Raw genomic sequence first — 25435 nt, 5'->3', positions numbered from 1 at the left:
GTGCCTGAGCACCATGTCCCTGTGAGACACGGGGCGACAGGAACAGCCCGAAGGGTAGGACTTTGTACTGATATGCTCGTCCATCCAATGCAAAGCGTAGAAACGGCCTGTGTCGAGGGAGAATCGAGACATGACAGTACGCGTCCTTCAGGTCGATTGCTGCAAACCAATCTTGGGGATGGATGCATCTGAAGATGCATTTCTGCGTTAGCATTCTGAATGGCAGCCTGTGATGGGACCGGTTCAAGAATCACAGATCCAAGATCGGCCGTAACCTGTCGCTTTTCTTGGGTTCAATGAAGTACAGGTTGTAAAAGCCGGTCTTCATATCGGAGGGACCGGCTCGATCGCGTCCTCCGCCTGAAGCACCGGGGCGCCCTCCTTCGACGCAGAGGTGAAGTGAACGCCCCTGAACTTGGGGGGACGCCGGGCGAATTGAATTGCATAGCCGAGTCTGATTGTACGGATGAGCCAGTGACAGAACCAGCGGGACCAACGGCACCACAGACGTACCCGCAGCGGGGCAGCGCAGCGGCATGCAGGGACCCTGTCCGGACGGCGTGGTGGCAGCCCGCGGGGGGGTCTGTGTGTGCATGGAAACACTTACCTGCTTCCATCCCGCGTGCCCCCTGCTGGCAATTGAAGAGGTGCTTGAGGGTGACAAGGCATGGGAGCATCGAACACCACCAAGCGCGCTCTCTTGATTTTGGATTTTGGAAACTGCTCTTTTTGTAAAGTTTTGGGTACCACTGGCGCTTGGGCCAGTGTTAGAACAGATGTTAGACACAAAAAATCCCCCCGGCCCTCCTCCGGGGGAGGAAGTGGTGCTGCTGCCACTTCCTGTCTAGCAGACTCCTCCATCTCTGGGTGGCCCGTCTCAGGGTCTCTTATGACGCCGCTTGCCACCTGGCTTGGTAGCGGCCTGAGCGGGCTGGACTTCCTTCCCACGGCCGGCTCCACGCCTACGCCCGGGTGGTGGCTGCTGCTAGGCTGGGGCGGAAGCTGGGGGGGGGGCGGCGGTGGGCTGGCGTCCTCGGCGATGGGAAGGCGGAGGTGCTGCAGCCGGCGGCGGGGGGGGAGGCAGCAGCGGACCACCGGGGCAGGATGTCCTGGATAGCCTCCGTCTGCTTCTGGGTGATCAAGAACTGCTGGGCAAAGCTCTTGAACAAGGTTGAACAACAATATCGGCCAGGTTGAGCCAGAGATAGCCCTCCTGGACCACCAAGGTGGACATCGCCTGGCCAATAGCATAGGTGGTGATTTTCGTTGCCCAGGGGGTGAGGTCCGTCCTGAAGGAGCTCTGGGCCAGGACTACCCTCTTGCATGACCATGAGTGCCTGGGACTGGTGCACCTGAAGCAGTGCCATGGCATGCAGGGCGGACGCAGCGTGGCGACAAACCTGTAGGCCTTTTGCGTTTAGACCGGAAGAAAACCTACAGGCCCTGGACGGGAGCTTCGGGTCCCCACGTCAGTAAGCGGTCGCCAGACACAGTTGCATCGCGATGGCCTGCTCCACCGGCGGGAGACCTTCATACCCCCTGGCTTGCCTGCCGTCAAGGGTCCTCGGGCGCTAGACAGTGTTTTCCACAACCTAGTAAGCTCCTCATGCACCTCTGGGAAGAAAGGCACCAGGGCGAGATGCTGAGAACCAGCGCGCCCCACCCCAAGAAACCAGTCATCCAACCTAGTAGGTTCGGGACGTGCTGGAGGGTTCCACTCAAGCCCGACCTTTTCAGCGGCCCGGGAAAGCATAGCTGTCAACTCAGGGTCCGACTCGACCTTTGCCACTCTCCCAGAAGTAGGCAGTACGGTTGAATCTTCATCCCCCGAGGACTGAATCTCCCCCTCCGATGCAGCGATTGACATCTGTTTGTCCGTGGGTGCCTCAAAGAACACCATCGGATGCCCATGAGAGGGGCCGACAGAATCCTCCGGAAGCACCACCGGTTGCAGCGCTTGTGAGGGAATAAGGTATGCCCTAAACATAATCCTCAGGTCACCCCGGCCATCCGTCGTAGTAGGCCTATTCTGCTGAGCAGGAATAGACTTAAAGGGATAGTTCACTTTGAAATTAAATTTTGATATGTTTTAGCTTACCTCATGGGCATCCGCAATGTAGGAGTACACCTTGTCTGCAGTGCAAGTGACCTTGTCTTGTACACCACTACGTCCGACTGATCCGAGGGCGTGCGTGCGTGTTTCCTGTGGTGTACAAGAGGTAAAAACAATACAAATACTGTTCGTTTTCTCACACAAACCGATCGTTTCATGTCTTAGGCCATCAGTGTGTACTTACGATGGGGGATTCTTTCATTTGGACTTCTCTGTGTATGCTCTTTGAGGTGGTGACCATAGACCTGCATTATGTGAGGCACAGACAAGAACGGTTTGACCTAAAATGATCAAAATTGAAACTACTGGGGAAACAAATACTTCTATATCTGGGATGCCCATGAGGTAAGCTAAAACATATCAAAATTTAATTTCAAAGTGAACTATCCCTTTAAATCGAGCTATGGGTAGGGGGACTCCACCCTCCCGAATGTAGGTGAGTCTCGACCTAAGCGCAGAGATAGTCATGTTCCAGCAGTGGGAACATGAACTATCAACAAACGCCGCCTCAGCGTGCTGTAAGCCCAGACACAATACAGCGTTTGTGACTGTCAGCGGGCGACAGGGAACGACTGCATCCAGAAACGCACGGGTGGAATGCCATCTCCAAAAAGATGCAAGGTCACCCGTGTAGCTCTTTTTGTGAAGAAATCTGCTCTTTTAGTGTTGAAGCACCCAGGGATCGACCGCGGCAGAAATACAGGTTTGTAGTGCAGCCTGTATCTGCGCTGTTTTGTGCCGTCTGGGCAATACAAGAGCGATTTTCCCCCGGCACACGCTTTCTCTCTCTCTCGCTGTAGGTAGGCGGTCAGATGCTTCATCAACGCCATTTGGCTCCGAAGTGAATGAGAACAGTGCGTGGCGATCGCTTACGCTTTATACCCGCGCCACAGGGGCGGGTGTGATATGCAAAGCACGCACGCCAATGTTCATTGGCCCATTTTCTATATCTCGATGCTGATAGGGTGCTCCCAGAAGTGATCCCCAATTCGTCGGTCCTTCCGACGTACGTCCAAGTGACCAACTGAAAGGGAACACGCCTCTACCCCCAAAAGGGTCTCGCCCCTATTTTGTTAGCTCCACCCTACACACTTGTAACCCAGACAACATGGCAAAATCTGTACGTTACTAATCCAGGTCGAATATTTAATGAAAAAAATCACCCCTTCCATCACAAAAACCTAACGCAGATGCATTTGACAGCCAACTCCCTAAGACGTCTCGGTTCGGCGTTCCTTGATTAAAATAGCAATTTTCTAAAAAATTGCAAATATTTGGAAACAATTGGGATATTGTAAGAACTCAACTGAACGAAATATTTAACACTGGCCTGGTGTACATCTTGCAGTATGCTATAATATTAGGATAGTCCACCCAAATGAAAGTGAAATGAAAATAAACTTTTTATCTTCACTTACTACTTTATATGGAAGAGTACTGACGAGGATTAGGGCCAAGCTAAAAAAAACAATTTTTAAAAGCATCTCGAAATTAAAGTCATTATAATGCGAGATTAACCCTCTGGGGTTCTTCGGTCATTTCTGACCCGAATTTTTTTTTGAAAGAAATGTTAAAAATCGTAGCTTCATCTGAATGGTACGAAACTTGGTGAGGGTATTGGTACTTGGTATATGGACAGAAAAAAAAATTGGGGACAGGATTGGAAAAGTCTAATTGGTCGTAAAAAAAATAGTCACACTCGGGGCCTTCGGGTCAAAAAAGACCCCCATAGGAAATGAATGGGAAATTGGCAAAAATATGAAAATACAGAGTTTTTTGTGCATATAATCTACAAATCAGCCAGGATGCAGAAAAAAAGGACTCAACAGTGAAGGGGTGAATCTCTAAAACATCAAGAGTGCAAAACAGACAAACAAAAACTCACACACACACACACACACACAGGTTCTGTAATGCACTCTAGTGGTAAAAATGTGCTATTGCGTGATAAAAATGCTCACTGTGTCCACCAGATGGCACCAATCAAATAAAAAAATGCTTTCATGAGGCCTAGGCTTGACTCTAAAATGAAATACAGCTTTAATAAAAAAAGGAAAAAATAAATAAAATAAAATTCTATTATATTCAATGGGAAAAAATGGGTCATAATTATTGCATAAATATTATTTATAAATCATAAAATTATCTCAAAACACCAAAAAAGAAAAGAAAAAATATTATTGAACAAAAATATATTTCATTGATTTTACTCAATTTTTTTTTTTTTGATTCCCGACCTCCGGGCCCTTTTAGACCCGAAGGTCCTGAGTGTGACCCATAAATGAAGAACCCCAGAGGGTTAAACTCGTAACATTTCGAGAAAAAAAAAAGTAGATATACAATCTTGAGAATAAACTCATTAAATATCGAGAATAAAGTCATTGTGTTTTGAGAAAAAACCTTTTATATTTTGAGAAAAAAGTCGAAATAAAATCTTGAGAATAAACTCATTAAATATTGAGAATAAAGTTGTTGTGTTTTGAAAAAAAAAACATGTTATATTTCGAGAAAAAAAGTCGAAATAAAATCTTGAGAACAACACATTCGATCAGTGTTCATATACTGATAGAGGACATGGCAGAGCTGGATCACTTAGTCAAGCTATATTTCAGACTTTCTTAGTAACAAAGAAATACTATCAACTTTAGCTAATTATGACATTATAATTAGCATTCGAACTTTAAAAAGAATTTGCAAGTGGCTAGGTCTTTTTAGTATAAAAAATCAGTCCAATTTGCGGACTGATTTCGTTGGCTTGCTGTGCTTCTTCCATAAAGGTTAACACTTTAGAATAATGGTCTGTTATTAATAGATAACTATGAAGGAAGTAATACAGGACCAATGCCTTGCACTACTATAGCTTGACTAAGTGATCCAACTCAAGAAGCCATGTCCTCTATCAGTATGCAAAGAGCACTGATCGAACATTTTAAATGATTAGCAGCAATAATATGTTTTGTCAGAACCTTTAGTACATTTTATATTATTTATAGTTGTTGTTCATAATCGTGGGAGAAATGTGATCTCTAATAAAAACAAAGAAAGTTGTGATTCTGAATTTATCCAGAATCATGTTGCTTAACTTATGGCATGTTCATTATTCATCCATGTTTTACATTCAGCTTAACATCTTAAATAAGTTTTGAATAACAATTGTTAGGACTGTTAAAAGTTTATGACCCAAGACAAGTAGAGAAAAAGATTGATTCTAAAAACATTCAATGTGAGCAACTTTCAACACACAGACAGGAGCACACGTCGCCAAACTAGATAGACTAGTTGTCGCCCAATCACTAGAATTACATCACAATGACCTCAAAGGCCACAGAAAAGCGTCTTCAGGTCTGATATTGTGTGCAGAAATGTCCATCTCCATCATTAGGGCTGCACAGATCTGGTACACACACACACACACACACACACACACACACGAACTCCAGAGATTATCGGCTTCCTCTGAGGTTGGGAACATCTTAACTAACTATAAACAAAACATTTCTCCAAAATATGCTGATAACATGTGCTTTCTCTCAGATAGAGATACAGACAATAATACAGGCAATATTCATATTGATTCTTTACTTCTTCAGTAATAGAACAAATAAAGCGGATAAAATATAATAAGTTAAAAGGAAAGACAAATCCATATTTCATATCTGGAAGCCAGGCTAAGTGAGAAAACACTGTTACGGTACTCCTGGCATGTTAAGGATGTGTGATATCTCCAAAATCCAACACGATCGCATGTGAATGCGTATCAATAATACAAGTGTGAAATCTCGTGGATCTACGTGGTATACGACAAAATGAGTTTTGGGTAGGATGGGGGTGGTGAGTGGGTGAGTGGTTTGTAATACGTCATAAAGTGCGTATCATACGCATGCGAAAAACTACCATAGGCACACAAAAACTAATTTTGGCGTATACATTCCACAAGATTGCACACTCGTAATATACATTTTCGTGAGATTGGGCTCCCAAATTCCAAACACACGACAACCTGTAGCTAAAAAGTGTTTAGTGACACATCACACATCTCTAGGCCAGACCTTCATACATATTGTTCTTACATAAAATTTGCACAAGAGGATGCCTTTGATTGGTTACAACGTCTATCCATCAAAACGTTGCTGGCAAGTCTTTTGACCGGCTCAAAAAGGCACAATATGTATGATTTATAGATACAAATATTCAAAGACCAGTAGAACAATGTTATGCATTTTGTAGATTTGTGGAATTACTAGTGTTGTCAAAAGTACCGACTTCCAAGTTGGTATTGAAATTTAAAAAAATGTGACTATACCAGCATTCACTCCAATCACAGAAATATGTTGAGCATGTGAACACAATGGCCAATCAGATATGTTTAAGAATCCATCCAGAAATGCTGGTATAGTCACATTTTTTAAATTTCAATACCAACTTGGTTTTGAAGTCAGTACTTTTGACAACACTAGTAAGTACACAAAACACATAAAAATTTAACAAACACTCACCTTCAATCCATGAATGCATCTCCCACTTACTCTGTGATCTCAGTGTTTAAATCTGTGTGTTTCATATCTCAATACAGCAAAATAATATAAAGTAGAAACTTTTGTAAATAGATTGCACTTGAAACCTTTTGACTTGTTTTTATGACTGAATCTGTTCATGAATAGTTTTATGAATGTTACGTTTAAAAGTTGCTGCATGCTTTCAGAAAACAAAGTTTTACAATTTAACGATTAAAAACAAAAATAAAGAAAAGTTAAGCAGTTGTCATTGCTTCTTTTTATATAAAACAATATACTGTACTGTAAAAAAAATCACAGCAAGATAAATTGTACTGTAAATAGTAATAAAGTTAAAGTTAGTTTACAGTAAATTACTGACAACCTGCTGCCAGTAAGTTACTGTAATTTATCCTCTTAACCTGCGCCCCTATTTTTGAGAATTTTCTAAAAACTACATACCCAAATAAAAATGTCTGCATCTCCTAAACCCTATGGTCTATATTCATAAATCTGGTCTTATTTTAAACTACACACTTTGAATGTTGTTACCCAAGTGTCATAATAACTCGATTAGTATAGGAACAGAGTAAAGCAAGGGGAAGTATGCAAGTGACTCTGTTTTGTTGTTTTTTTATTCCCTGAGGGATTTTTTTTTTTTTTGGTGAGATTTTAATGTTGAGGCCCTGAAAATAACTAAATATAAAACTGAATGTCTGATTATGTTTTGATTCAAATTTGAGGATAATTTTCTCAAAAATGTAACTTCTGTAAGCTTTTATGTAACAAAAAAAAAAAAAAAAAAAGACTAGGCGTCCTTTCTTTCACTTAGGCCCTTTATTTCAGAACTCTTTTAGTGGTCAAGAGTAATTTTTTTATTCAAATAATAATGCAATAAACTGCTCATTATAATGGATATACAGTTCCTGAAAAACTAAAGTAACTATTTACAGAATTAACAAAGTGTAAAAAAAAACTAATTTAGTTGATACAAAAGTCTGTCATTGAGTCTGCGCGCTGCACTACGATGTGTGCGTAAACTGACAGGCGCCTGCCGGTTTGTGAATGTGCTTACATAACATTTGCGCAAGATGATGCCTTTTGATTGGTTACTATGTCCATTCATCATAACGTTGCTGGCTAGGCATTAGCTAGGCATTGACTGGCTTTATCCAACGAAAACCATAGGCGCTATGACTGACAGCTTTCACAGCCAGTAAATCGCTTCATGTATATGACCACTACTCAGAAAGGCTGTGATTGAAGGAGAGAGACCTGGGAGGGTTTATATTGCGAAAGAGACTATTCTTGCAGGGGATATCACCAAGAAACTGATAAGAATCGATATTTCATTGAAAATGGACAACTCAAAACGCTAATGCATTATTGATGCATAAATTGGTCGTTGCTGTGGTGAAATAATCAATAATCAAATAATCAAGGAGTAAGCACCTTTGGCAATAGAAATGATTGTAAATGAGCATTATTGATTGTAATGACCAGTCCGCCATGCTTTGTTTACATCTAGCTATTACATTTCCTTGCACTCAGCCAGTTTGGCGCAATTTGCCTGGAATGCTACAAAGCCTTGAGTCTTGGTTTGAAGTTGTAACTTACGGGCTCAAAAACCAGCCTGGAATGCAGCATTATAGTTATATTATGTCTAGTAACTTATTTAGATTGAGTTCTGATTAAAATAATACATTTTTGAGTTCACATCCCACATATTTGTTAAGTTTAATTAACTTTTTTTTTTTAGTTAGTTAGTAAATTTAGTTTAGTAAATTAACTTATTGAATGAAATAAACATATTTAATTTAGTGAATTTCACTGTTTTTCACAGGTTTTATGTAACTCATTTTATTGAAAATATGAGAAAGTAATGAGTAATATGCATGGAGCTCTCTAAATGTATCACTCACCCCTTGGATCTTTAAAAACTTGAGGAAGTGTTCTATTGTTCACCAAAACAAACCACCCCGCCCCAAACTCACGCCATTGGTTGAGGGCTAACTCAAATACTTGGTCTTTCTGAGAGATTTTCCAGCAGAGCTCATTGTGTGATTGCAGGTCGTCAGGATGACAGCTCTAGTGCTCTGCGCGGTGTTATTGTGTCTGTCTGGATGCTTGAGCTCAACAGAAGCTGATACAGAACTGAACACAGGTAAGAACATACATGCTCTTTACTTCAGTACCAGTCTGAGGAAATGCATTAATGCCTTACAATATATGACATCTCAGGACATTACAATTTAAACATACAGTACAGACATCCAGTGAAAGAGAAACTTTGTACATGTTTAAATAATTAATATAAAGTTATATAAATATATAAATTGTCATAGTCCAATATTTCCACTGTACAAGGAAAAACAGATAAACTATACACGGAATACACAGGTGTTGTTTTTTGTGTGCTTTTTTTTTACAGTAAAACGAACATTAATATCAAATGTTTTGTATTTTCACGTTTTAACAACAAATGATACAATATAAGATAGGGCGTTCATTACTAATAACTCATAACTTATAACTTGATCAGTTTAGGATTTTGTTGTTGTGGATAAAGTTAAAATGAATTTGACAGATACAATTGGTTACAACTATACACTTTTTATATTTGAAGCTTGAGAAAGATATTGCAAAACCACTTTCAGATGCTAAAACAAACTGTATAACCTGATCTCCCCTAATGATGCTCTTCTGTAGTCGAATTATATTATATTATATTATATTATATTATATTATATTATATTATATTATATTATATTATATTATATTATATTATAATATTATATAATAATATTATATTATATTATATTATATTATATTATATTATATTATATTATATTATATTATATTATATTATATTATATTATAGCTAAAGTGGCTTGACAGTGTGTGCTGCCTGCTTTCAATAACCAGTTTTAGATCAGAAATTGCTAGTAAAGTTCAAAAATAATTACAAAGAAACAGCAAGTAACACATTGAATAAAACATAATTTTGTGACTGAAATATTTATTGTAAAACGTATTTAAATTATGTTTAATCTTTTTATTATTATTTTTACAGTGAAATAGTTTCAGTATTTAGTGGTTTCTCTGTTTTCAGTGATATGTTTTCTCTGTCATGTGTCTGTATTTAGTTTGAAATTAATCCTCCACTATAAACATTGGTAACCATAGTAACACAGTTATGCTTGCAAACAGAGTGACATTGGCAGTATATCACATAGATATGTATACATATAACGTATATCTATGGTATTAACATTAAGTGACTTGACATGTGACACACAGAAGCCAATGGCACATATCACTATGCACATAGATATGACAGATTATTCAAACACCTATACTCACCTGACACAAAATCCAAAATAAAAAGCCTAATTTAGTTGAATTTTAGATGTCAATTAAAAGCATAAAAGCCAGTAATATTTTTTTTAAACATGTTATTAGTGTCACGCCTGTATTTGATTGGCATGTGCCACTGAATGTTTTGCAATAGCCAAGGTCACTCATTCTAGGAAAAACTCAAAATAAATATCATACGGTCACTACGAATAATGCATTAACAGTTGCGATCCGTTACTATAAAACGTTATTTTTGCGTGACAAACTGACATTGCGACATACTGACATCTAGAACCTCAATAAGCAAGCAAAACATAACTTCACCTCCAAGCCTAAACCTGAAATAACCCTACTCCTTTCTATGTCTAACGACATTTCCAACAGTTTTTTTTTTGTAATTTAATGCATTAAATGTAATGTATTTTTATAGTAGCCTAAACTGTGGTTGAAGACGCCGGGTCACACTACATAATTAATTTAAACAAATGATATGATTAGTGATATTGCCTTGTCACTGTCACTGTTGCATGTCATCATAAATAATTTTAATAAATCCATTAAATAATCATTAAGTTAGCCTATGTTTGCTATATCCTTAAAGGTGCCCTAGAATGAAAAAATTGTATTAACCATGGCATAGTTGAATAACAAGAGTTCAGTACATGGACATCACATACAGTGAGTCTCAAATTATTACCCATTATTTCCTCTTTCATATGTAAATCTTGTTTGTGAAAAACACCACAGAAAAACAGACGATTCTCGACTTAACGCCAACTGTGACGCAATCTCTGGTGAACATTAATATGTACGCCCCCAACATTTGTATATGGCACATGCGTCACGCGGGGAAAGCGAAAATAGCAGATCATGGAAATAGATGTTATGTTCCAGGCTGTGTAGGGGATGTGGGGACTTTTCATACCCTTCCCACTGAACAAAACTGTCAACAGGCATGTTTATCTATAACCGGATACTGCAACAATTTAATTAAAAGTTGTTCGTTTGCTCGACCCATTTCACCACAGACAGTTTTTCTAACCTGGAGAATAGCAGGCTTCACTTAGCGACTGATACTAGAGAAACGGCAATTCAAACTATATCCCCACGAGCAGTAAGTAGTGATTTCATCCGATTATTGACTGTCTAAACAATTTCTAATTAAACTGGAAGTTTCTTAGTGAGACAATATTAACGATAATATTCCCTGTGTTGTCTAGATTTAACGCAAGATGCTAGTACAGTAACATCAACAACACATAACTCAGGAGCTAACTATGTTAGTTTAGTTGCTTACAGATTGCTTCTAGCTAACGTCATCTCCACCACTAGTAATTGGACAATGTATCGTCAAGTTGTAAAACAAAACAAAAAACTAAAAAAACTGGTGGCTACTGTGCTGTACAAACAACATATTTGTGCGCTAACGCTAGTTCGCTGTTTAGAGTTTGTGATTCAAAGTGAAGAATCTATCATTGTAAAATCAAACAGTGATGCATTAAGTTACAGTGATTAAAAAGCTAAAAACAAAGTTGTGACTGCTGACGATTTGAATTAAAGGAACACCACCGTTTTAAGAAATAGGGCTTTTTGAACATCTTTCTACATTTAGATGTGTGGTCAAATGCATTTTTGTCTCAGTGCATGTATTGTTTTAGTTTGGCAGGGTCGCCTTTAGCTTAGCTTAGCATATGGAATCCTAGGCTGTCAGATAGCATGTCCAAAATAAAAGTGATGAACAAAGAAATAAACCACCTAATTATTTCTTGTGGCCTGCGTAATCACAACGAGTACAAATAGCGACGCACATTAAAGGGTTAGTTCACCCAAAAATGAAAAATGTATGTCATTAATGACTCAAAAGGTTTGTTTTCAAACCTCAAATAAAGATTCAAACGGTCATGAATCAGCGGATTGATTCATTACTCGGATCGCGTGGCAAACTGCTGAAATCACGTGACATTGGCGATCCGAATCATAAATCAATCCGCTGATTCATGACCATTTGAATCTTAATTTGAAGTTTGAAAACAAACGCAGAAGAGAAGACAATGCTGAATAAAGGTGTAGTTTTTGCTGTTTTTGGACCAAAATGTATTTACGATGCTTCAAGAGATTCTAATCAACCCACTGACGTCACATATGGACTACTGTGATGATGTTTTTATTCCAATTCTGGACATGAACAGTATAGTGTGCCTACGCTGAGATACGCTGTCAGACTAAATATAAAATATCTTAAACTGTCATTCCACTGGGTGTGGAACAACATTCGCTTCGCACACGGGCGGTTCTTCGCATCTACATCGTGCATTAAAATCTTTTAATGCATGGCTAGCTGTGGATTATCCCGTACATATACTACGGGGCTGTTGAATGCTGGATGAATGCTTGATGGAGCTGTTAAATGTTTGTTATTTTTATGGGAACGCACAGCTAAAGTAGTTCTAGGCAGGTCTTGACCGCATTTCGTACATTTCCATATCACTTCGCCAAATGATTTACACTCTATGGCCAAAACCCATGACAAATAAAATATAACATTTTAATAAAGAAAGACTGAAAGAGTTATTTCTTGTAAAACATATTCCAATACAATGGGGCAAAAAAAATATTTAGTCAGCCACCAATTGTGACCCCGTCTGTGAAACCCCGGCTAAAGTCGCAAAATTTAATTATGAGATTTTGATCGTCAAAGTGCCATAGCCATAAAAATGACGGAAATAGGTCATTTGTGTTATTGCTGTAAATGATAAATTATACCAAGGGGGTTGAAATACAATACTCAATTTTTCATTCATAACATTATAAATACTGAAATTTGTGATTTTATTGACACTACAGTTTATACTTTTGCACACAAAAAATATCGGATGCAGGCTCCCTAAACGTCGATTTTAATCATCTCAGGGGGTTTTCATCACAACAACACCAGCTGGTTCGTATGATAGATCGGTTCAGGAACTTATTTTTTTACCACTAGGAAGAGAAAGACATTAATATCAATCGGCACGAGCGGCAATCAGGTCATTGCAACTTAAGCCGGGTTTAGATGTCTGGCGAGATATTTTCGTGTCATCGCCAATTTTTTTATATTTTCTTCTTTGTTTTGTAGCTCAACATTGTGCCAATAATAACCATCTTAATTTAAAGTCATATTTGTCCTGCTATGTGTCAATATAAAACATGTTGTGGATGGTGGTGCGTCCGATTAATGCAGTGTTTCCCAACCGGGGTGCGTGGGGTGCCGCGTAAAAGGTTTCAACACGGACTTTGCATCGCGGTTCATCTCACATCGGAAGATGCATCTTTAATATAGGTTGTAACTTGAAAATAATGCTTTATATATGTTTCTGTCGATGGATACACGTGTTGGCTCCTCAATTATACACTACAAGAACAGCAATCATAAAAAAAAAACGTGGGCAAACGGTCTCTCTTGGTAAACTTTGTTCAATGCATGTGAGTGCTGCCGTATCTTCGAATATGAATAGGGGTGTAGAGCCAGAAGACGCGATTGAGAACTCACGCGCGATCGCGTTGTGAGAAGATTTGTCTCTGTGCGGTCATCCGAAAGCGCGCACATGCACGTCTCTCAGCGCGCAACTATTGAGTTATCTTTTAAGTCTTGCGCTTGAACGGACAAACTCACACAAGAAGTAGCCGATGTCAACATGTCCATCTTGATGAGTATTCAAATAGACATAGTCTGAATATGCCTTAAGTGAACATACAGTCGAGAAAGCGATAACCCTGGGTCTTAAAGGAGCAGTAGCCTTTACTGCTGTCTGTTTAATGTCAAAGAAAAAGATGAAATCACTCACTGCTCTTGATTGAATAGCTTTTGTAAGTTTAATGAGTAAGTAAAGGATTCATATTTAATTTGAACAGTTAAATATGCAGTATTTTTTTCATTTGATTACTTTATTCAATTTATTTACCTAAAACTAATGTTAGACCTACCTGAAAAGAAAAGAAAAAAGCATTATTTTATTATCTTTGCTCAATAGTAATTATTTGTGCTGCTGCTTGTATTTAAGTTATTTGTTCTTTTCTTTATTTTTATTTGACAGTAGTCCTTTTTTCCATGAACACAAATACCGAACCATTCAGAAACCGTGAACCTAAAACTGTGATACTAAAACCTTAATACAAACCGAATCATGAGCAATCTGTACCGTTACACCCCTAGCGTAACGTATGCGAGGGGGCGCCACAAAATGTAGAACATTTTCAAAGTGCGCCATGACTGAAAAAAGGTTGGGAAACACTGGATTCATGAATTAAGTTATCAAGGCTATTTGACATGGCAGCACTTAAAAGTGAGCAGGAACAGAAAATAGATGATTGCTTAAACAGCTTTTCCAATATTAATCTCGGTGGAATTACCCCGAATAATGATATAGCCGGGTTTATTGAAGAAAGTGCAGGTTTGGAACAACATGAGGGTAAATAAATGATGACAGAATTTTCATTTTTGGGTGAACTATCCCTCTTTTTTGTTTTGTTTTTCCAGTACTGTACTTAATGTTACCTAGTAGCCCAGTAAAATAATTTAAGTTAGAGATTTTCTACTGAAATGTAATATATTAATTAATTTATATATTAATGACTTTTTCCATGGATATTTAATTTAAAGTTTTACAAATAATTTCAATTAATTGACTTGGCAATTGTTGCTACAATCAATCTCTTGTACCCCCAATTCGTTTGAATGTTTTTGTGCTTTTTGGACATACACATCATAAAAAAAAAGCCTGTTTTACAAACCTTTAAGAATTTTCCCATAAATATGTCATATATCACTGAAAATGGGAGAATCTCAGCTTTAATGTGGTATATGGCTCATATTCAGGATAATTATGCATCAAATGTGTTGCAGTTTTAAAAATAAGCTTGTGTTTACATTGGAATTTCTCAAAACATGATTTTCTGAGCCCGAAATTCAGCAAATATTTAATATAGCCATACTCAGTTAATATTAGAGATATCAAGGTAATAATTTAACAGAATCTTCTTTACATTATGTAGAATGATTTTATGCAGAAAACAGTGAATCACAAAAAAATGACTTTAGGAGGGTTTTCTCAGACAGGGTCACAATTGTGCAAATTCACCCACTTAAAAATATGAGAGAGGCCTGTAATTTTCATCAAAGGTACACTTCAACTATGAAAGACAAAATGAGAAGAAAAAAAAAACAGAAAATCATAGTCTGATTTTTAAAGAATTTATGTGCAAATTAGACTTTTAATTGACTTCACTTTACCCCATTGAAGTCTATGGGGTCGCTGGGTCCATTTATTTTACTGTCTATGAGGACCAGGCTACGGCAAATGTAGTTCCAGGCAGGTCTTGACCGCATTACAGTTCCATATCACTTTGCCAATGTTTTCAGTTATTTTAAACTAGAAAGACTGAAATAGTTATTTCTTGTAAAACTTTTTATTTTATTTTTTTACAGAGAAAAATTAAATTCAGCATTCAGTGATATGTTTTCTCTGTCTTGTGTCTGGACAGTAGGAAATCCAGGAGTGTGTCCACGCAGAATCTATACAGCAGAAGAGTGTACCTGGATACGTTTTGTGTCGTGTACCGATGACAGTGAATGTGCCAATAATGAGAAATGCTGCAGCAATGGATGTGGACTTCAGTGTATGGCTCCAGCTACAGGTATTATATTATATTATATTATATTATATTATATTATATTATATTATATTATATTATATTATATTATATTATATTATATTATATTACATTATATTATATTACGGGCTTGAATCTGATTGGCTGATGAGCCTACTAAGGTGTGCGATCATTTATGAAAACAAAATTAAAGGGTGACTAAACCCTAAACAACTTTTTTTTTAAGTAAATGATCTGCAAGACCACAACAAGCTTTCAGACTAATTCTGACATGTTGCTGCAAGTGGTTGCTGTGGTAACGAACAACAATACCGTAACGTGCTGGCGTATAGTCTAACTTTTATTTGAGGAAATCTGTTTTATAATAGGCTAGGTTTGAACTTATTGTTCCTGCTTATTGATTCAGTTCATTTGAATAATACATTGCATGTAATTGATAATTTTATGGCATTCAATATAATAATTTGACTGTTCCGTGTTCATAGATTAGTTAGTGGTTTTAGTTCTCTCTTGTGCTGCTGCTTCGCTAGCATGAAGGAATAAATGAATAAATGAGCATCGACAGCATCGGGAGTTAAAGGAACACTCCACTGTTTTTAGAAATAGTGCTTATACAACTTTTTCCTACATTTAGATGTGTGGGCAAATGCATTTTTGTCTCAGTGCATGCATTGCACTGACGAAGCACTAGGCTTGTTTGAGATGAGCAAAATCTGCGCAGAACCGATCACTGATCAGCGCGAGATGCATGCTGGTTAGAAATGTGTCCGAGGGCGGTCCTCCTTGCTCTGATGTCATGCTTACGTATGTCAAAAAACTCTTGCGAGTGAAAGTCGGACATGTTGGATTCTACTGTCGAGCGCAGTTGCTCTCCACTGACTGCGCTGAGCAAAATCATGTTGGGAAACGACTTGCTGACTACACACCTTAATCAGGGCTCTACGCTAACTTTTTTCTTGAGGAGCACTTGTGCTCCTAATTAAAAAAATTTAGGAGCACAGTCAAAAATTTAGGAGCACGTTCTAATCGATCAAACACATTCCAATTATAACTTTCCTATTACAGGACGATATTTGTCCTTTAATGTCCAGGGTCATTTTTACCATTATAAGAGCAATGTTTTCTAATCTTATTAAATGTATGCATCATCTGTCAATTTCTTAAATTCAACATAATTCTGACATAATATTATCATTAACTTCTGAGAGTACAACACACACACACACACACACACACACACACACACACACACACACACACACACACACACACACACACACACACACACACACACACAAAGCAGAACTGGACTTCATACAATCAAACACCTATGCATTTAATGCATGAGTTAATGTTGTATGAATGTTTTACATATACGTTTTTGAATTTAGAAATATGTATAAATTAAACTTTAAAAGTTTAATATTTTAAATAAAAAAGTCCATGCAAAGTATAAATATGAAAATAAAAACCGCCAGTAGGTGGCGGCAAGTCATTCAGTCAATAGTTCAAAACACAAGATTCATTTGAATCGAATCGCTTGGAGATGCGAATCAGTTCTGGTGTGGCTTTGATTTTCACAAATAGACAATGTTGTGGCTAAAACGTTTGTTACTTAATATCAACTTGTCTATTAGATTTTTGTACGAGATCAGTATCACACAATGCAATCATGCCAATACTCGGAGCTTTAGCAAGCTGTAACTTTTGGCGCTCTGGCGCTTCATACACAGAACTGCATGCGTCTCGCGTGAGAACATTGCTACCGGATCTACTTCTCTGTTTGTGGTGAGTCACGCAGATATTGTGCTAATCCGCAGCGGGAATAATTTATTTGGTGTGTACAATGATTCAGAATGAGACAAAAACCCGGTTTGGAAAAAATCTTCATGATATACTCGCTCATTATATACATTTAGTATTTTTTTAAACAGCATGTGTGATTCACACATGCTGTTTAAAAAAAAATACTAATGTGATAAAGATTAACTCAAGGGCTTTTTAAATGTATTAATACATTATTGTTTGATGGCATTTATGCCCCAAGCATCCGCTAATTTCTGGGCTTGTTTATGATAATCCAAATGTGGTATCTCCTGTGGTAGTTAATTTTGATTTGGCTGTAAATAAACAGCGCGAGGCGTCTGGTAAAGTGCGCATGGCTGCGTCGTCACACGTTTCACTTCAATCGTTGTAAACAATCGTTGTTCGAAGTGCTGCCTAGTCCGTCGCACACGTTTTTGCACTTCTTCTGCTGACTGAAGGCATGCAAAGCAGTTGATTGCAGTAGGAAACATAGCCTAACAGTTTCTCAGTGTTGATTCACTCAGTGTTTTAGTTTTTATTCCGATTGAACACATCCATTCATGAGAATCGATCGGGTCACTCGCACCGGTGCGCCTAAATATTTTTTCACAGTCGCACGCAGTAATTTTTAGGCGTAAATGCGCCCAAAATGGGCGTTATGTAGAGCCCTGTTAATGCTCATTGTTTCAACAACCGTGATGTATGGTTCTTTTTTAAAATGTTTGATTTTGAAACTCTGATACCATGTTTTTATGTCTATAAATTATGTGTGAATATTCCCAAACTCACAGTGCGCCCTCTCTGTGGGTTATGTGATTATTTTCATATTTATAAAAATGAATGTAAAGTAAAAATGCTTGAAAAACAGGTCTTTCGAAGGGAAATAAAAAAATAAAAATGTAAGTGTCTGGTTCATAATATTTATTTTCATATAAAAGCAACAGAAACTTAAATCACATCCAGTTTAACAGCAACACAACGCACAAATGCGAATCCCGTGATATCCGCAACGGATCTCGCAGGTGTCTGATTCACTACGAGAAGAGAGTCACTTTTTTCACTCCTCCCCTCACTGCAGCCGCCTAGTCTTGCCTTTATTTCAGGCGGGGCAAGGCGCATCTTAAACAAGCCTACTGCTACTTGGGTGCAGAGATATCACGCAACACATTGCGATCGCTCAACAGGCGAAGGACAAGAGAATGAGATCCGTGATATCTCTGCCCCCAAGTAGCAGTGCTTCGCCTGTGCTTCCCCATAATATAGTCCCAAGTCAATATCTGCCTAGGAAATCGACTAGTCTTAATCTGCATCACTATTTGTACTCGCAGTGAATACGAAGGGCACAAGAAGTAATTAGGTGTATTTTTTTATCACTTTTTCTCGGGACATGCTATCTGGCAACATAGGATTCCATTCATTATGCTAAGCTAAGCTAGCAGCGACCCTGCCAAACTAAAAAAAAAAATGCATTTGACCACATATCTAAAATTAGAAAAGAAGTTGAATAAGCCATATTTCTAAAAACAGTGTTAATGCAGTTTTTGAGCTAAGGCTCTCTGTCTACAGACATTTCACCCTCCTCAACTTCAGGTGAAGGTGGGGGAGAAAAGTCCTCTACTTTAGATGACCGCTCTGTTGCAAAGCTACTGGCGTCACTCGTGCCACTCTCCAGGTGCGTTCGGCATCGGCTGCGGCTGGATGCATCTGATCAGCGAGAGTAGCCGCGCTCAGGCGGGGAAGAGCTGCAAACGAAAATGTGAAGTCGGACACTTTCTGCTTCCTAGAGACGCTCGCGCTATATTTGCATGCTTTATTACAGCTGAAGTTAAATATATGCAATATATGTCAAATACACAGATGTTTCAGGAAACATTTTTATTCAATACTTTTTGTACTGCTTAATACAGCGTCTGTTTGAATAAGAGTAAAGTTCAACATATACAGCTCTGGGAAAAATTAAGAGACCACTTAACGTACTTTGTTACTTTCGTAACCTCGGTTCCCTGAGAGAGGGAACGAGCATTGCGTATGGGAAAAACTCCTTTTCTCGAGAAAATGAAGCAAAACTTTATTACTAAAGGTATCTATGTGAAGCGCAATGCAGCTGCACAGCAATAGCCAGGCATAAGGTGCACTCTGATTGGCCGGGCCGCGGCAACTGCAGGAACCTATGGTGAGACGGCTGAGAGGAACGAACCAATGGGGGCGCTCCAGAGAGCCTGCCGAAAAGGGGGCTTATATTAGAATACAGCAGGCTATATAAGACCTTAATTCGCCATAGGTTTCAGGTTTAAAAAATCGACTGATGCGATACCTGAGAAGCACAAACACGACGGCACGGAACGCAATACTTGTTCCCTTTCTCCGGGAACAGAGGTTACGAAAGTAACCTAGTACGTTCCCTTATCGCGAGGTTCCTTGTATTGTGTATGGGAACACAATATAAAACGCTGTGTGTGCTGACTGACCCAGTATTCCCTTAGAATGTGTCAACCAACTTCCAGAGAAACAGACATAGGCGGGCTTCATAAGGGGAGGGAAAGAACCGAAGAGTCGGTTCATTTGAAGAGCCGAACGGACAGAGTCGGTTCATTTGAACACTTGATCAGACATAGTCGAATCTTATGGTAGAGTGAATGGTGCTTGGGGACTACTTGTGTATAGGCCAAGAAAAGTAAGCAATAATGTTGAAGGGTTCTAGATGAAGCCTTAGACAGAGAGAAGCCCTGCTTGTAAAGCTGGGACCTCCAATTTATAAAATCTGGATGGAGAGGCCCAGCCCGCCGCTGCACAGATATCTTCCATGGAAATGCCATGTGACCAAGCCCAAGATTAGGCCATGCCTCTAGTAGAGTGGGCTTTAATGCCTATAGGGCATGTTAGGTCCTTAGACCTGTAGGCTAGCGAAATAGCGTCCACTATCCAGTGCGAGATTCTTTGCTTCGTGACAGCACAACCTTTAGTGCAGCCGCCGAAGCAAAAGAAGAGCTGGTCCGACTGCGACCTTGGAGTTGTTGGGCCCGAACTTGAGAGAGGACGGACTCACTGAGAGTGCGTGTAAGTCACTCACTCGCTTAACCGAGGATAAAGCCAGCAGAAACGCGGTTTTGAGTGATAAAATCTTTAAGCTCATGGTCTGAAGCAGCTTGAAGGGGGGGCCCTTCATGGCTTCTAAAACCACAGCGAGGTCCCAAATAGGGGCCGAGGGAGGGTGAGGCGGGTTAATCTCCTGGCCCCTTTAAGAAAACATATAATTAGCTCACTTTTCCCTAGTGAATGTCCCGCGATCTGAGAATGGTTAGCTGCTATGGTGGCAACATAAACTTTAAGCGTGGAGGGGGAACGACCCGCGTCCATTAGCTCTTGGAGAAAAGCAAGCACTTCTGCCACTTCGCATGAGTGTGCGTCAATGTCTCGCGCAGCACACCAGTTTGAAAACACAGACCCTTTTTAAAGAATAGAGCCACCTGGGGGCTCTAGCTTCCGAAATAGTGTTCATAACTCTCTCAGAGAGGTTTTCGGATACCCGTTGATGGGCCATACGGGGAGGGCCCATAGTTCGGGACTGGGATGCCAGATTTTGCCCTTCGCCTGCATGAGGAGGTCTTTCCTCAGCGGAATGGGCCATGGGGCTGTGTCTGACAGCTGAATCAGTTCGGAGATGCCATGCAGTGAAGAGAGTCTGATCTCAGGCCGCCCTGGCGATTTAGATACGCTACCACCGACATGTTGTCTGTACGGACCAAGACGTGGTGGTTCTGTATGTGTGGAAGGAAAACTCTCAGCGAAAGGGCGACCGCTTTCATCTCTAGACAGTTTATGTGCAGCCATTTCTCTGGTTCCGTCCACAGGCCGGAGATCGGCTTGCCCTCATGTAGGGCGCCCCATCCTCGAGTGAAGGCATCTTTCCAGACTACTTTCAACTTCATGATCGCGCCCATAGGCACACCCCTCCGATACCACACCGTCTCCCTCCAAGGAGCCAGAGCACTGATACAGCTGTGGTTCACTTCAATGGGAAGTCGGACCCATTTCCATGCATGAGGCGGAACGCGGGCGTGTAGCCAACGCATGTGTAACAGTCCCAGCCTGAGAACTCACGATGCCAAGGCCATAAGGCCGAGCATCCTCTGAAAACGTTTCAGGGGAAAGCGAGCCCCGAATTTGAATGAGGCCGCCATGCTCTGAACAGATGTTCGCTGCGACGTAAGCCACGCTCTCATGAGTTGAGTCTATAACTGTGCCCAGAAAAGATATCTTTTGGGTGGGGGACAGCGAGCTTTTGGCGATATTGATCCTGAGACCTAAACAGTCTAAGTGGTTGAGGAGCCAGGATCTGTGTTTTAATAGCTGTGCTCGGGACTGGGCTATCACCAGACAGTCATTGAGGTAGTTAAGTATACACATCCCTTTCAGCCTGAGCGGGGCTAACGCCGCGTCCATGCACTTCGTAAATGTGTGGGGTGCTAGGGATATGCCGAATTGCAGACTGTGTACTGATAAGCCCGTCCCTCGAAGGTGAATCTCAAGAATGGCCTGTGGTGGGGGGCTATCTGAACGTGGAAGTATGCGTCTTTCAGATCTATTTTGAGAAACCAGTCCTTGGGGCGACTGTGCACGAGGATCTGTTTCACCGTCAGCATTTTGAAAGAGCGAGACATCAGAGCTTTGTTTAAATGTCTTAGATCTGGGATAGGTCTGAGCCCTCCGTCCCTCTTTGGGACGAGGAAGTATCGGCTGTAGAAGCCCGACTCACTTAGGGATGAGCAAATGGGCTCCACCGCTCCCAGCGAACTGTAGTGAGTAACCCCGTTTTATTGTGTTCACAATCCAACTCGATATGCCGGGGATGGCCTGCTAGCCCTGAGCCCGAAACGATAGTGGTTGGAGCTGGCGCGAGTAAAGGTTGCAGGAGGGAACTCGATAGCACGGCCATTTTGTGTTTGTGACACAGGGGGGGGGTAGTGCTTGTGTGTGGCGGCGTGCACTGTGCAGTGGGCGCCGGAACATTTATAGCAAGATTGAAAGGGGTATATGAGTGTAGGAGTGCATACTAAGAAGTGGACACATTTACTACAGAGAAAAAGCTCTTTTTGAGATTTATTTGGGTCGCCGTGATAGCAGCGTTTGTGTGCAGGCGAGCGGGAGCCCTTTTAGCCAATCATAGACCGAAAAGGCGATACCTTCCCCTACCATCCTGGGGAAAAAAAATGAAGCCAATACGGAAGCCAATACGGAAGTAATGTACACTGCAATTCCTCAACTGGCCACAGCTCTGTCATCATCAGAGTTTGTGCAGCCTGCTGCAGCCACTCTTGAGAAGCTGCACCTGCTGCTCTCGAATCGCTCTCTCGCGGTACTTTGTTGACATACATCACAGTCATGTGCCGTTGACGCTGCCTCAAGTAGGACAACATTTCTAACCAGCATGCACTGCTTCTAGACAGCCGCCGATCGGTCTGCGCATCGCTGTATGGTCTTCCATCTTTGCAAGTCTGACAGCTGTCAATCAATACGTCACAGCAGGGCTCATTTGGGTGCACCCCCCCTCTCCCCCAGCTGGGCTCTGCCCACTTTGAGCATTTTTCAAATATTGCATGTGGGTGGAGTTAGGCTCTGAACAGGGGTTGAGTTACCCTTTAAAAAAATAAATAATAATAACCTCTTTTTAACCACAAATGCTCAACTTCGGTGTTCTGCTTTCGCATGATGTATGATGTCATCACGTCAGAGAGATCACGCACGTGAAAGTACCAACCCAGTGTTAAAGCGAACGTGCAAAGACACTTTACAAAATAAAGGTAAAACAGCGATGTCGGACAAATTTTCAGACAACTTCACATGAGATGCAGTTTTTTGGCACTGGGTCGGTACTTCCACCTATGCCACGGGCTTGACCTTACCGACATGAAGACATCATATGTCGTGAAGAAAAAGACCCGGTCATGCTCATCTCATTTTCTCACAACTCTTTACCAAAATGAACAACAAATAAAGCATAACATTTTAAAGTAGAAAGACTGAAACAGTTCTTTTTTATGAAACATATTGCAATAATATAAAGGTACAACTTACAAATATATATATATATATATATATATATATATATATATATATATATATATATATATATATATATATATATATATAAGAGGATATATATGTTTTTTTTTACAGTGAAAAATTCATTCAGCATTCAGGGATATGTTTTCTCTGTCATGTGTCTGTATAACAGTAAAGCCAGGAGTGTGTCCAAGTGGAAACATTGATCCAGCAGTGTGTGCCCTGACACGCTTCAGATGGATGTGTGACTATGACAGTGACTGTGCCAAGAATGAGAAATGCTGCCACAATGGATGTGTACTTCAGTGTATGGCTCCAGTTACAGGTATTTATGTTATGTTATGTCATGTCATGTCATGTTATTTAGTGCTGACAATCGATAAAAAATAACGAATGACTCACAATTTTTTCTGTAATTAAGCTGCAACATAATTAACATAAAGACAGTAGCCAATATTTTAAGTATTTGTTATAGTAGCATCTCTTTATGAAAGAGGGCCAGTATCACGATACCAATACCAATCTTCACATAAACCCATTGTAATAATTGTCACATTTAGCTGTGGCTTTAATATATCAGGGATACATTTATTTATATTGGCCCAGTGAGACCGGTTCAGATTTTTACTTGCCCTGCTAAAATGCATCAAAAGTTATTTTTTTCGTGGTTTTTGATCTTTGTAACCTTGTGAACAGTGCTTTAAGATTTGCAGGTCTATCAGGAAATATACAGACACTGAATAAAGCTATCAAACATGTCAGAGTCTTCCCTGCTTAAATTATAAGTTAAATAGATTAATTCTTATTAAAGCAAGAAATGTTATTCAGTCAACAGCAGTGAGTGATATATATTATATTATATAATATAATATGTTATGTAAATATAATATTTACATATATTTTTTTCATCGCCCATGTTAATCAATGAGTGCATTCACACCGGGAGCAGGAGCAGGGCGTGAGTGTCAAGCGGGAGCGTCGCGTGAGCAGCAGTGAAGCGGGGGTTCCCTATATCGAGGGAACTCAACACTGCGTCGTCAAGTGACGACACTCTGGGAACGCCCCCAGCGTGACGGCTCTGAAGTATGAATGAAATCAGCCACCAATCCGATTGGTGCAACATCTTGACGTAACAGGCGACGGCGTACGCGGAAGCTATAAGAAGGCGCCGCCCCAAACAACAGACAGTCTTTGCTCTTCAGCGAGGCGCTCTGTGTGAATATTGTTTGTCTATTTACTGTTGTCTGTCTAAGAATCAGTCCCCTTTTTTGCAAGCATGGCAAGCGAGCAATTTAGAAGGTGTGTTCATCCGTGCCCACGCTTCATTACGGGCCCGGACACACACCAGCTGTGTGTGCAGTGTCTCGGAGCGCAGCACGCTCAGGCGGCGCTTGAGGGTGCCGCCTGCAGCGAGTGTGAGAGGCTGCCGCTCCGGGTGCTGCGCTCACGGCTGGCCGTTTTCACCTAAAGCGGCCAGGCTCGCGAGCCCCGTGGATCTGGTCCTGCGTCTGTCGAGGCAGCGCGGCGGCGTAGATCCTGGGGCTCACAACTGGATTTCGCGACGGGAGGCGGGCATGCTGAGGCATCTTCCCAATCCTCGTCCAATGATTCAGACGCTCTTCCGCCTCGTGAGGAAGCCCGCGCTGCGGCTTCTTCCCACGAGGTCGATAACCCAGTGCTGATGCTGTCTGATTCCGAGGGGTCAGATTAGTTCAGCCTGGAGGCGGGCGGAGTGCAGGTGAATTCACCTCTTCACTCTCCCGCTCAAGAAGAGCTCGTGGATGTGCTGACACGTGCTGTGGCCAAACTCAGCATCGACTGGCCACAGGAAGAGGTGGAAGTCCAGCCTGCGAGCAGGTTGGATGGACGCTTCTTCCACAAGCGTGTTCAGCCGCCACGCAGGGGCTTGCCGTTTTTCCCAGATTTGCACAACGAGTTGTGCGAATCCTGGGGA

At 40.6% G+C, this 25435-nt stretch overlaps 1 protein-coding gene across 1 annotated transcript in view; it reads right to left on the bottom strand.

Moving 5' to 3' along the window:
• The window catches only part of LOC137079508 (GPI transamidase component PIG-T-like), a 104569-nt gene that overhangs the window by 32950 nt on the left and 46184 nt on the right, over positions 1-25435 (bottom strand). The gene's annotated exons all lie outside the window — the stretch shown is intronic.

The sequence above is a fragment of the Pseudorasbora parva genome, chromosome 6, assembly GCF_024679245.1.
Source record: "Pseudorasbora parva isolate DD20220531a chromosome 6, ASM2467924v1, whole genome shotgun sequence".
Taxonomy (NCBI): Eukaryota; Metazoa; Chordata; class Actinopteri; order Cypriniformes; family Gobionidae; genus Pseudorasbora; species Pseudorasbora parva.
Note: the sequence above shows the minus strand (reverse complement) of the source record. Positions and strands in the feature narration are given on the sequence as shown.